This window comes from Pseudophryne corroboree, chromosome 3 (genome assembly GCF_028390025.1).
Source record: "Pseudophryne corroboree isolate aPseCor3 chromosome 3, aPseCor3.hap2, whole genome shotgun sequence".
Classification (NCBI taxonomy): domain Eukaryota; kingdom Metazoa; phylum Chordata; class Amphibia; order Anura; family Myobatrachidae; genus Pseudophryne; species Pseudophryne corroboree.
The window spans coordinates 141,780,832-141,794,035 of NC_086446.1; positions in this window are offsets into that span (position 1 = coordinate 141,780,832).

Here is a 13,204-nt window from a genome sequence, read left to right on the forward strand (position 1 = left end):
TGCTTATCTTTTTGAAGATGGAGAGTCAGTGGAGGTACACCCAACGCGTTTCGTCCTTAGACTTCATCACCCCTTGATGAAGTCTAAGGACGAAACGCGTTGGGTGTACCTCCACTGACTCTCCATCTTCAAAAAGATAAGCATCATTTTTATCATCCTGAAATATTTTTTATCAGTATGAAATTGTTTTTACTGATTTTACATGATTTTGGATTCTAGCTAAATTATATACTCTATTTTTACCTGTTTATGTTTTTAAAATCTTTTTTTTTTACTGCATATCAAAAAAAAATTTTTTACCTACTTTTTTATCCCATCATTATATTATAAATTGCATAAATAAATATATTGTTACCCTTTTTCTAAAACCGTATCCTGCTATATTCTTCATAGTTACTTTAATTTGATAGACACTGTAAGTCGCTGGTACCCCTATTCCCCTTTTTTTCATATATATATATATATATATATATGCACACACACTCATGTATATACATGCATATACATGTATACACAAATACACGTATGTACATGTTTATGTATGTATAATACACTGATAGAGTACATTATATTTATGAATTAATTGCTTCCCGATTCTGCAGCATCATCATCAGCACCACCAGTGTTACTCACAGTCACTTCACACTGACTGCTGCACAACACATCACTTAATTTCCGGGCCGCCCGCCACCTGGTGAAGAGACATGGGAGATGAAGGACCAGCAGTGCCACGTTGAGCGGAAGTATTGTGAATTAGTTACCCACACACTCCTTGTGACACCTGCTCCCCGTCTGCCCTCCCACCCGCCGCCTGCCGTCCGGAACCCACACTGACAAGTAAGTCTCAGCAGAATGTGTCTGCCAGCAGCTCCCAGTCCCTCCTAGAGGAACACTGCCAGTGGTGTGGCGGCCGCGGCACACTAGGACTGAGAGACCGCAGCAGGAGGAAAGCACAGGTGGGCGGGAGGAGAGCATGGGCGGACATCACCACGTCACATTGCAAGGTGACGCCAGTCCCCCCAGTGAGGCTGCCGACGAATGCACTCAGCATAGTATTAGCAGCAGGCAGAGGGGGGGCGGGTGCAGCGGTGGTGGGAGGTACGGAAATGAGCTGCAGGCTAGGCTCCACCGATCACACACTCAGCGATCACTGTGCTACAGCAAGCGTGGCGTGCAGCGGTGCTGGACATTAGGGAGTGCCTGTGCGCACCAGGCACCCCCTGTACGCACGCCTATGCGCTACCACCCCCCATATGCCACACTACATCACTATGCTACAGCCCTCCCATATGCTGCACTTCATAATTACACTATACCCCCCATACAACATACTACATCACCACACTACACTACTCACAATAAAATTAAAACATCCCAGTTCCTAATTCTTAATGAGCTCACGTGAGTTCTCTCCCCAACGGAGCTCCAGACCAAGTAACAATGAAGACACCAGCAGCGTGTAGGGGGCAGGCCTGGTCCACTTGTCAGGAGAGAGCAGTCACAGGAGGGTAAGAAGGGGGCGGGGCCTAGTCCTACAGACGGGAGAGAGCACAGACAGGAGAGAGCAAGGTACAGGGGTAGAAGGGGACGGCTGATGTGAAGAAGGGGGCGGGGCCTATTCTTACAGGCTTTCAAAATTCGACTTTAAAATTCGACATTTGACAAATTCGACTTTTCTGCAATGGTACAAATGCGGCAATTCGACAAAAGTATATTCAATTGAAGTTTGTAAATTCGATAACAGTGCTTTTAAACAGTAAATTCGTCATTCTCAATCTGCAACACTTTGCTGGCGGAATCTAATTAAAAAAATTTAAAAACATGTTTTTTTTTGCTGTTTTTTTTTTTTTTTGGTAATAGCATATCTATTTATATTAGAAGGGATTAGGTACTTGGTTTGTCTTTTTTGGAGGCACAAGTATTATTTATATATTTTTTAAAATATTATTTATTTTTTAAATGGAATGTGAAAAACCCAGAAAAAAAATTGTGTGGGTCCCCCCTCCAAAGCATAACCAGCCTCGGGCTCTTCGAGCCGGTCCTGGTTCTAAAAATCCGAGGGAAAAACGGACAGGGGATCCCCCGTATTTTTAAAACCAGCACCGGGCTCTGCGCCTGGTGCTGGTGCAAAAAATACGGGGGACAAAAAGAGTAAGGATCCCCCGTATTTTTTACACCAGCATCGGGCTCCACTAGCTGGACAGATAATGCCACAGCCGGGGGTCACTTTTATACAGTGCCCTGCGGCCGTGGCATTTAATATCCAACTAGTCACCCCTGGCCGGGGTACCCTGGGGGAGTGGGGACCCCTTCAATCAAGGGGTCCCCCCCCCAGCCACCCAAGGGCCAGGGGTGAAGCCCGAGGCTGTCCCCCCCCATCCAAGGGCTGCGGATGGGAGGCTGATAGCCTTGAGAAAATTTAAAGAATATTGTTTTTTCTAGTAGTACTACAAGTCCCAGCAAGCCTCCCCCGCAAGCTGGTACTTGGAGAACCACAAGTACCAGCATGCAGGAGAAAAACGGGCCCGCTGGTACCTGTAGTTCTACTGGGAAAAAAATACCCAAATAAAAACAGGACACAGGCACCGTGAAAGTATAACTTTATTTCACACCTGCCGACACACACATACTTACCTATGTTGACATGAAGCAGTCGGTCCTCTTCTCCAAGTAGAATCCACGGGTACCTGAAAATAAGATAATTATACTCACCTGATCCAGGTTCCAGATTAAATCCACGTACTTGGCAAAACAACAAACCGAACACCCGGACCAGACGGACTGAAAGGGGTCCCATGTTTACACATGGGACCCCTTTCCACGAATGCAGACATCCGAATCTCGCGAGAATCCGACAGCGGGATGATGACGTTCGTGCGCGCTCGGGCTAGCCGAGCAAGGCGGGAAGGTTCGAACCTGCCTCGGACCCATGTAAAATGGGTGAAGTTCGGGGGGTTCGGATTCCGACGAACCGAACCCACTCATCACTAGTATGTACGTGTGTGTCAGGTGCCGTGCGCGTACGTACGTGTCAGTGCCTTGCGTGTACGTACGTGTGTGTCAGGTGTCGTGCGTGTATGTGTGTGTGTGTGTCAGGTGGCGCGTACCTACATGTGTGTATGTCAGGTGCTGTGCATGTGTGTACGTACACGCGTGTGTCAGGTGCCGCGCGTGTACGTGTGTGTGTGTGTGTGTGTGTGTGTGCCAGGAGCCGCGCGTGTACATGTGTGTGGGTGTCAGGAGCCGTGCGTATACGTACATACGTGTAGGTGTCAGGTGCCGAGCATATACGTACATACGTGTGTGTGTGTCAGGAGCAGCGCGTGTTCGTACATGTGTGTGTGTCAGGAGCCACGCGTGCTTGTGTGTGTGTGTGTCAGGAGCCATGCGTGTGCATACGTGTGTGTGTCAGGTGCCACACGTGTACGTACGTGTGTGTCAGGTGCCGCACGTGTATGTGTGTGTGTGTTAAATGCCGCGTGTGTATGTACGTATGTGTGTGCCTGGAGCCGCGCGTGTACATACATGTGTGTGTGTCAGGTGCTGTACGTGTATGTGTGTGTCTCAGGTGCTGCACGTGTATATGTGTGTATCTCAGGTGCTGCATTTGTATGCGTCAGCTGCCACGTGGGTGTCAGGTGTTGAGCGTGTATGTGTTTGTGTCGCATCTGTATGTGTGTGACTGTCAGGTGCTGCGCGTGTATGTGTGTGTCAGGTGCTGCATGTGTATATATGTGTGAGTGGCAGGTGCTGCGTGTGTATACGAGTGTTTGTGAGGTGCTGCGAGTGTATGTGTGTGTTAGGTGCTCTGAGTGTATATGATTGTGTGTCAGGTGCTGTGCGTGTGTGCGTTAAATGCCACATGTATGTATGTGTGTCAGGTGCTGTGTGTGTGTGTGGGTGTGTCAGGTGCTGCATGTCTGTGTGTGTGGGTGTCTCAGGTGCTGCGTGTGTGTGTGTGTCTGTCAGGTGCTGCATGTGTGTGTCAGGTGCTGCATGTCTGCGTGTGTGTGTCAGGCGCTGCATGTCTGTGTGTCAGGTGCTGCGTGTGTGTGTGTGTGTGTCAGGTGCTGTGTGTGTGTGTGTGTGTGTCAGGTGCTGCGTATGTGTGTGTGTGTCAGGTGCTGCGTGTGTGTGTCAGGTGCTGCGTGTCTGCGTGTGTGTGTCAGGTGCTGCGTGTCTGCGTGTGTGTGTCAGGTGCTGCGTGTGTGTGTCAGGTGCTGCGTGTCTGCGTGTGTGTGTCAGGTGCTGCGTGTGTGTGTGTCAGGCACTGCATGTCTGTCAGGTGCTGCGTGTGTGTGTGTGTGTGTCAGGTGCTGTGTGTGTGTGTGTGTGTGTTTCAGGTGCTGCGTGTGTGTGTGTGTGTCGGGTGCTGCGTGTGTGTGTGTCAGGTGCTGCGTGTCTGCGTGTGTGTGTCAGGAGCTGCGTGTGTGTGTGTGTCAGGTGCTGCCTGTCTGCGTGTGTGTCAGGTGCTGCGTGTGTGTGTGTGTGTGTGTGTGTGTGTGTGTGTGTGTCAGGTGCTGCATGTCTGTGTGTCAGGTGCTGTGTGTGTGTGTGTGTGTCAGGTGCTGTGTGTGTGTGTGTGTGTCAGGTGCTTTGTGTGTGTGTGTGTGTGTGTGTGTCAGGTGCTGCGTGTGTGTCAGGTGCTGCGTGTCTGCGTGTGTCAGGTGCTGCGTGTCTGCGTGTGTGTGTGTGTCAGGTGCTGCGTGTCTTCGTGTGTGTGTCAGGTGCTGCATGTCTGCGTGTTTGTGTGTCAGGTGCTGTGTGTGTGTCAGGTGCTGCGTGTCTGCGTGTATGTCAGATGCTGCGTGTGAGTGCGTGTGTCAGGTGCATGAGTATGAGTGTCAGGTGCGTGTGAGTGTGTGTGTCAGGTGCTGCGTGTGCGTGTGTGTCAGGTGCTGCGTGTGCGTGAGGTGCTGCGTGTGTGTCAGATGCTGCGTGTGCGTGTGTGTCAGGTGCGTAAGTGTGCGTGTGTGTCAGGTGCGTAAGTGTGCGTGTGTGTCAGGTGCGTGAGTGTGCGTGTGCGTCAGGTGCGTGAGTGTGTGTGTGTGTCAGGTGCGTGAGTGTGTGTGTGTCAGGTGCGTGAGTGTGTGTGTGTCAGGTGCGTGAGTGTGTGTGTGTCAGGCGCTGCGTGTCTGTGTGTGTCAGGCGCTGCGTGTCTGTGTGTGTCAGGCGCTGCGTGGCTGTGTGTGTCAGGCGCTGCGTGTCTGTGTGTGTCAGGCGCTGCGTGTCTGTGTGTGTGTCAGGTGCTGTGTGTGAGTGTGTGCGTGTGTGTCAGGTCCGTTTGAGTGTCAGGTGCTGCGTCTGTGTGTGTGTGTCAGGTGCTGCGTGTGTGTCAGGTGCTGCGTGTGTGCGTGTGTGTCAGGCGCTGCATATGCGTGTGTCAGGCGCTGCATGTGCGTGTGTCAGGCGCTGCATGTCTGTGTGTGTCAGGCGCTGCGTGTCTGGGGAAGGTGGCCGGACACACAGCAGGGAGGGGGGTGGCCGGACACACAGCAGGGAGGGGGGGTGGCCGGACACACAGCGGGGGGGGGGGGGTGGCCGGACACACAGCAGGGGGGAAGGGGGGGGCGGACACACAGCAGGGAGGAGGAGGAGGAGGGGGGGGTGGCTGGACACACAGCAGGGAGGGGAGGGTGACCGGACACACGGCAGGGAGGGATGGGGGTAGGGGGTGGCCGGACACAGCAAGAGGAGGGGGGGTGGCCGGACACACAGCAGGGGAGGGGAGGGTGGCCGGACACACAGCAAGGAGGGGGGGTGGCTGGACACACAGCAGGGAGGGGGGGGTGACGGGACACACGGCAGGGAGGGGAGGGGGTGGCCGGACACAGCAGGGAGGAGGGGGGGGTGGCCGGACACGCAGCAGGGGAGGGGAGGGTGGCTGGACACACGGCGGGGGGGGGGCTGGACACACGGCAAGGGGGGGGGAAACACGGCGGGGGGGGGGTGGCTGGACACACGGCGGGGGGGGGTGGCTGGACACACAGCAGGGAGGGGAGGGTGACCGGACACACGGAAGGGAGGAGGAGGGTGACCGGACACACGGAAGGGAGGAGGAGGTGTGGCCGGACACACAGCAGGGGGGGGGGCGGACACAAAGCAGGGAGGGGAGGGGGTGGCCGGACACAGCGGGAGGAGGGGGGTTGGCCGAACACACAGCACGGGAGGGGAGGGTGGCTGGACACACAGCAGGGAGGGCGGGGGGACGGACACACAGCAGGGAGGGCGGCGGGGGGGGACACACAGCAGGGAGGGCGGGGGGTATGGAAGGACAAACAGCAGGGCGGACAGACACATAGCAGGGAGGGCAGGGGGGGCGGACGGACACACAGCAGGGAGGGGGGGACTAACGGACACACTGCAGGGGGGGGGGGGACACACCTGACACACTGCAGGGAGGGACGACACACTGCAGGGCGGGGGGGGGGGACACTGCAGGGAGGGCGAGGGGGGGGGAGACGGACACACAGCAGGGAGGGCGAGGGGGTGGGGGACGACGGACACACAGCAGGGAGGGAGGGGAGGACTGGTGACCATAGAGACCTTGATAAATATCGCATACTGCAGGGAGGGAGGGCCGGACACAGCAGGAGGAGAAGGAGGGAGGAGTGGCCGGACACAGCTGCCCGAGACGGCTCCTACTGCCAGCCGCACCACAGACGCGGGGAGGAGACGCAGGCAGCAACCAGGGAAGGTCCGGCGGGCGGCCGGGCACACAGCGGGAGGGAGGGCGGACAAGCGGGGGAGAAGTGGAAGCTGGGTACACAGCGGTGGGCTGCCTGACAGAACTCACCCAGTGCTACGCAGCTCCGGCGAGCTCCTCCCGCTTCATGGACCTCAGTGAACTCACGCGCCGGGAACCGCTGGCTGTCCTCCTGCAGCTCCACGTGACTCCTTCCCACTCTGTCTCCTCGTGCCCAACTGCCAGAGCTACTCTCTGTACACCCCCTGCTGGCGGCCACTGCGCAGCCGCAACAAATTGAAAAGCCCTATCTTTATAATGGGGCATATTTTACTTAATTAAAAAAAAACTGTAACTTCCTGAAAAACCTTAACCCCAAAAGGCACTACACTGGGACATACTCTATCTAGTAAAACAAACCCCAAGTCTTAATTCGTCCTCTATCCTGAGTTATGCCTTCCCAAAAAAATCCTCATTCACTCTATGGGAATACGGTGTCAAAAAGCCACAGAGGGAGTGGCAGAAAAAAACTGACAGTTGGAACTTTAGGTTACTCCCAATTCCTCATTTTTTATTATTTTGCCCTGAAATTTGGCATGCAGCACCGTGTGACGATTCTACGCTCCCATGGCAAATTTCAGCTCAGTACGTCCAATCAGTTTTGAGGTGTAGCCCCTCAAACACCATGCCCCCATCTCAGAAGTTCCCTATGGGAGAATTCCGTTTGTTCGATTCAGCCTTAATATAAGGGCACGACCGTGACCTTATAATATATATATATATATATATATAAAATATATATAATATATATATATATATATATATATATATAGATAGATAGATATAGATATAAATATATATATATATAGATATATAATATATGTATGTGGCTGTGTACATATATACACGCGTGTGTGTGTGTGTGTGTGTGTGTGTGTGTGTGTGTGTGTGTGTGTGTGTGTGTGTGTGTATATATATATATATATCTATCATGTGTGTATTACTGGTGTCTGCTGGTCTGAGGGATATCTGTGTTGAATTTGTTTGTTTCTTATTTTTTTTATTTTTCTATTTTATTATATATATATATATATATATATATATATATTTATTTATTTATTTATTTTTGGGGGGGGGGGGCGCAAAATTTCTGTCTTGCCCCGGGTGCCGGTAGTCCTAGTTTCGGCCCTGAGGAGGGGCATAGAGGGAGGAGACAGTTCACACCCTTTGAAAGTCTTAAAGTGCCCATGTCTCCTGCGGATCCCGTCTATACCCCATGGTTCTTAATGTGATCCCAGCATCCTCTAGGACGTATGAGAAAACAAATAACGCACACACGAGGAGGAGAGAACAAAGGAAGCTATAAGGAGGGGAGGGGAGGGGGGGGGGGGAAGGTAAGGTAGTAAAGGGATATTGGATAAACTACAACCTTATACATATTCATTAATGTACCAGTAGTTAGAAGTAGAAGAGCTCTAACAGAAACCACAAAGCTTATCTAAAGCCACACCACACTGGATATGCCCAATCTCATTTGATCTTTGAAGCAAAGCAGTATTGGACTTTGTTAATACCAAGCAGTCTCCCATCCATGTATTATCAGATTATTTAGGTGTTTTTAAACTACCAACACCCTTTTCTTGGTACTGTACATTTAATTTTTACACATATTCTTTTATGTACCAGAAGTTAGAAGTAGAAGAGCTCTAACAGAAACCACAAGCTCATCTACAGCCACAGCACACTGGATTTGCCCAATCTCTCCTGATCATGGAAGCTGAGCAGTGTTGGTCCTGGTTTTAGTACTTGGATGGGAGACCACCAGGAAATACCAGGAGCTGTGTGTATTTTTACAATACCAACACCGTTCTCTTGATGCATTCCATTTTGAAACATTGGGGCAGATCTATTAAGCCTGGTGAACTGATAAAGTAAAAAAATACAAAAGAATATAACCAGGCGCTAATACATCATCACCATATTCTGGTGATCAAATTACTGGTATTAAAAATTATGTACAAATAATACTGCAATTAATGTATACTTAAGCTGCAGGAGAGAGCTTGACTTGGGGTAAATCAAGTAAAAAAAGAACCGGCACTTTAAAGTCTCCGGTAACACTGGAACACTGAACTAATCTCCTCTTGCGCTATAAATAGTATGATATGGCTCAAAGTTCAATAAAAACAAATAAATAATTTCATATATTCTATATTTTTTATTACATATAAATATATATATATATATATATATATATATATATATATATATATACTTTACAATAAACTATTAGACCGGTCAAATAAAATCACTAACAATATATTTGCATAGCTATAGGAGGTGGATCTTAGATCTCTGTGCACAGAGAAATTTTCAAAAATAAAAATCAGTCCATATATTGGATTAAAAAATCAATTTACCAGCTGTAATTCGCACCCATGTAGTAGATAACATATTTATAAGTTGTTATATATTGGAATTCCTCAATATGCTGCCACTTGGCAAAGGAGATGATATTGTGCAAAATAACCGCTTCACACTGGAGCCTTACGTGTAGCTTGCACCAGTTGTTATAACACGGGAGAGTCCAATGACAGAAGAGACGGTCTCGGGCTGCGGGAACGGCGCTTCACTGGCGCCTGCTGTGCTGAATAATTACCCGACTTCCAAGCTTTATGAGTCCACGCCTCCAAGTGCCGTATGCAGACACCACAATCACGGTTGTGTTCTCCCGATCTCCGTTTAGTCCACGGATATTACCGCTAGATGATGGTATATTTTGGGGGTGCAAATAAGGCTGGTATAAGGGTCCAATGACTCTCCCGTGTTATAACAACTGGTGCAAGCTACACGTAAGGCTCCAGTGTGGAGCGGTTATTTTGCACAATATCATCTCCTTTGCCAAGTGGCAGCATATTGAGGAATTCCAATATATAACAACTTATAAATATGTTATCTACTACATGGGTGCGAATTACAGCTGGTAAATTGATTTTTTAATCCAATATATGGACTGATTTTTATTTTTGAAAATTTCTCTGTGCACAGAGTTTATCTAAGATCCACCTCCTATAGCTATGCAAATATATTGTTAGTGATTTTATTTGACCGGTCTAATAGTTTATTGTAAAGTGTATATATATATATATATATATATATATATATATATATTTATATGTAATAAAAAATATAGAATATATGAAATTATTTATTTGTTTTTATTGAACTTTGAGCCATATCATACTATTTATAGCGCAAGAGGAGATTAGTTCAGTGAACTGATAAAGTGCAAGGTGATAAAGTACAAGCCAGTCTGCTCCTAACTGTCATTTTTCAAACCCAGCCTGTGACATGGCAATTCGGAGCTGATTGGCTGGTACTTTATCACCATGCAAATTATCATTTCACCAGGTTTAATAAATCGTCCGCTTATTCATTTATGTACGAGTAGTTAGAAGTAGAAGAACTCTAACAGAAACCACTAAGCTCATCTACAGCCACACCACACTGTATATGCCCAATATCACCTGATTTTAGGCCTGGTTTGTTCTTGGATGTGAGACCACCTGGGAATACCAGGTGCTGTAGGTAGTTTTATACTACCAACACCGTTCTCTTGATGCATTCTATTTTGAAACTTATTCATTGATGTTGAAGTTAGAAACAGCAAAAATCATCTACAGCCGCATCACACTGGATATGTCCAATCTCATCTGATGATGGAAGCTAAGCAGTGTTGTGCCTGGTTTGTTTTTGGATTTCAAGTCCTGCCTTCTAGTTTGGCCACGGCACCTCGGATATTTACCAAGGTCATGGCCGTGATGACGACCCTTCACCATCAGAGAATCAGGATCCTGCCAAATCTGGACGACTTGCTGATCCTGGTGAACTCCCAAGAGGTTCTCCACAGTTATCTGGAACTGGCGGTCCAATTCCTACAAGTCCACGGGTGGCTCATCAACTGAAAAAAGTCCTTGCTGGTCCCTGCTCGGAACATGGTGCACCTAGGGGCACTGCTGGACACACACAGCCAACAATTGTTTCTGTCTCCAGAGAAAGTCCTGAAAATTCAGGACAGTATCTTTCTCTCTCGCCCAAGAGTGTTGATACACATGGCGATGCAAGTACTAGACCTCATGGTGTCGGCTTTCGATATGGTAGAGTACGCTCAATTTCATTACCGCCCTCTGCAGAGGTTAATCCTCTCCAAGTGGGACGGCCTGCCTCATTGGATAATGTCTCAAATGATCTCCTTGACTCCGGAGGTTCGTCTGACACTGAGCTGGTGGCTACAGGACCAACAGTTGAGCAGGAGCCATCCCTTCTGGATCTCCAGCTGTGTCCTCCTGACAATGGATGCCAGTCTTTTGGGCTGGGCCACGGTGTTGGAGCAACACTTTCTCCAGGGTCGGTGAACCAGGGAGGAATCTCTCCTCCTGATATACATTCTGGAATTGCAGGCAGTGTTCAATTAATTGACACTGGCCCTGCCTCTAGTACAGAACAGGCCTGTTCAAGTACAATCTGACAACGCCACCACGGTAGTGTACACAAATCATCAAGGCGGCACTCGAAACTTGGCGGCACTCGAAACTGCATGGCAAAGCTGGAAGTATCAAAAATCCTCCATTGGGTAGAATGTCATCTGACAGCAATATCGGCAGTGTTCATTCCCGGAGTCCTCAACTGGGAAGCGGATTTCCTCAGTCGTCAGGACGTTCACGCTGGAGAGTGGAGAGGCCGCAGCAGAAATGTCTGCACTGGTGTCATTAGGTGACTGAGGCAGGGATGACTGGGAGATAGTGGGTGACTGAAGCATGTATGAGTGGGAGATAGTGGGTGACTGAGGCCGGGGTGACTGGGAGATAGTGGGTTACTGAGGGAGGGGTGATAGGAAGGGGTTGGGTAAGTATGGGAAGAAAGTGGGTGACAGGGATAATAAATGACTAAGGCAGGGGTGATAGGGAGATAGTGGATGATTGTGGCAGGGGTGACAGGGACAGTAAGAGACTGAGGCAGGGGTGACAGGGATAGTGGCTGACTGAGGCAGGGGTGACTGGGAGATAGTGGGTGACTGAGGCAGGGTTGATAGGGATAGTGGGTGACTGAAGCAGGGGTGACAGTGGGTGACTAAAGCAGGGGTGACTGGTATAGTGGGTGACTGAGGCAGGGATCGCAGGTATTGTGGTTGACTGAGGCAGCGGTGACTGGGAGATAGTGGGTAACTGAGGCAGGGGTGACAGGGAAAGTGTGTGACTCAGGCAGGGGTGACAGGGAGATAGTGGGCAGCATATCTCTGCCTCACTGCAGCAGCACATTCCTGCTTCAATGACAGCAGCACATCCCTGCCTCGCTGACAGCAGCACATCCCTGCCTCGCTGACAGCAGCACATCCCTGCCTCGCTGACAGCAGCACATCCCTGCCTCGCTGACAGCAGCACATCCCTGCCTCGATGACAGCAGCACATTTCTGCCTCGCTGACAGCAGCACATCCCTGCCTCGATGACAGCAGCACATTTCTGCCTCGCTGACAGCAGCACAGCACTGCTTCGCTGACAGCAGCACATCACTGCTTCACTACCAGCAGCACATCCCTGCCTCACTGGCAGCAGCACATCCCTGCCTTACTGACAGCTGTATATAGGGCCTAATTCAGACCTGATCCCTGCTGTGCATATTCACACAACAGGAGATCAGGTCTGAAGTGCGTGTGTGCTGGTGCCGCAGTGCACCGGCACATGCCAGAGATGCGATCAGCATCTCTGCCCAGTGAGCGCCTCTGCCTGATTGACAGGCATAGGCGGTCACTGGGCAGGAGGAGTCGGGCCAGCGGCGTTGTGCCGCCATTTTGGGGGCACAGTCCGGACAACGCAGACATGGCCGGACCGTATGGGGGCGGGCCGTGACGGCTGCGTGACCCGGACAGCAACGGGCCTTATTTACTAAAATCTCAGATAAATGTTATGGCATTTATGTGCAGTCTAGTTTGCACAGTTGATAGAGTGTTGATCTTGCACTATCAATGTAAGCCTCACATAGGTTTGATACACATGTAAGTTTGTTTTTATTTTACTACATTGTGGTTTGTGGCTCTATACCATGTAATGCATGTCTTTTAACAGTAGTCAAGTCTTCCAATGTGCTTGTTAGTGAAACCCAATAGATAGCTTTATTTTATTTTGTTTCTTCAAATATTGAATGCATATGTCTTATAACTTTTTTTTTTTTAATATATATATATATACATTTTTATTATAAGATTTTCAATGACACAAAACCATCCAAGTTGCAGATTATGGATTGTGAAGGACAAATCAACCATATAAACAATTTAAGCAATTTAAATTGCATGCAGGTAGTAGAATATCAAACTCCTTGGATGAGAGTTGGTCGTAATAAACTAGGATAGAAAAGAATACAGTAGAAAATAAGATTTTAAACCTACCGGTAAATCTTTTTCTCGTAGTCCGTAGAGGATGCTGGGGACTCCGTAAGGACCATGGGGATAGACGGGCTCC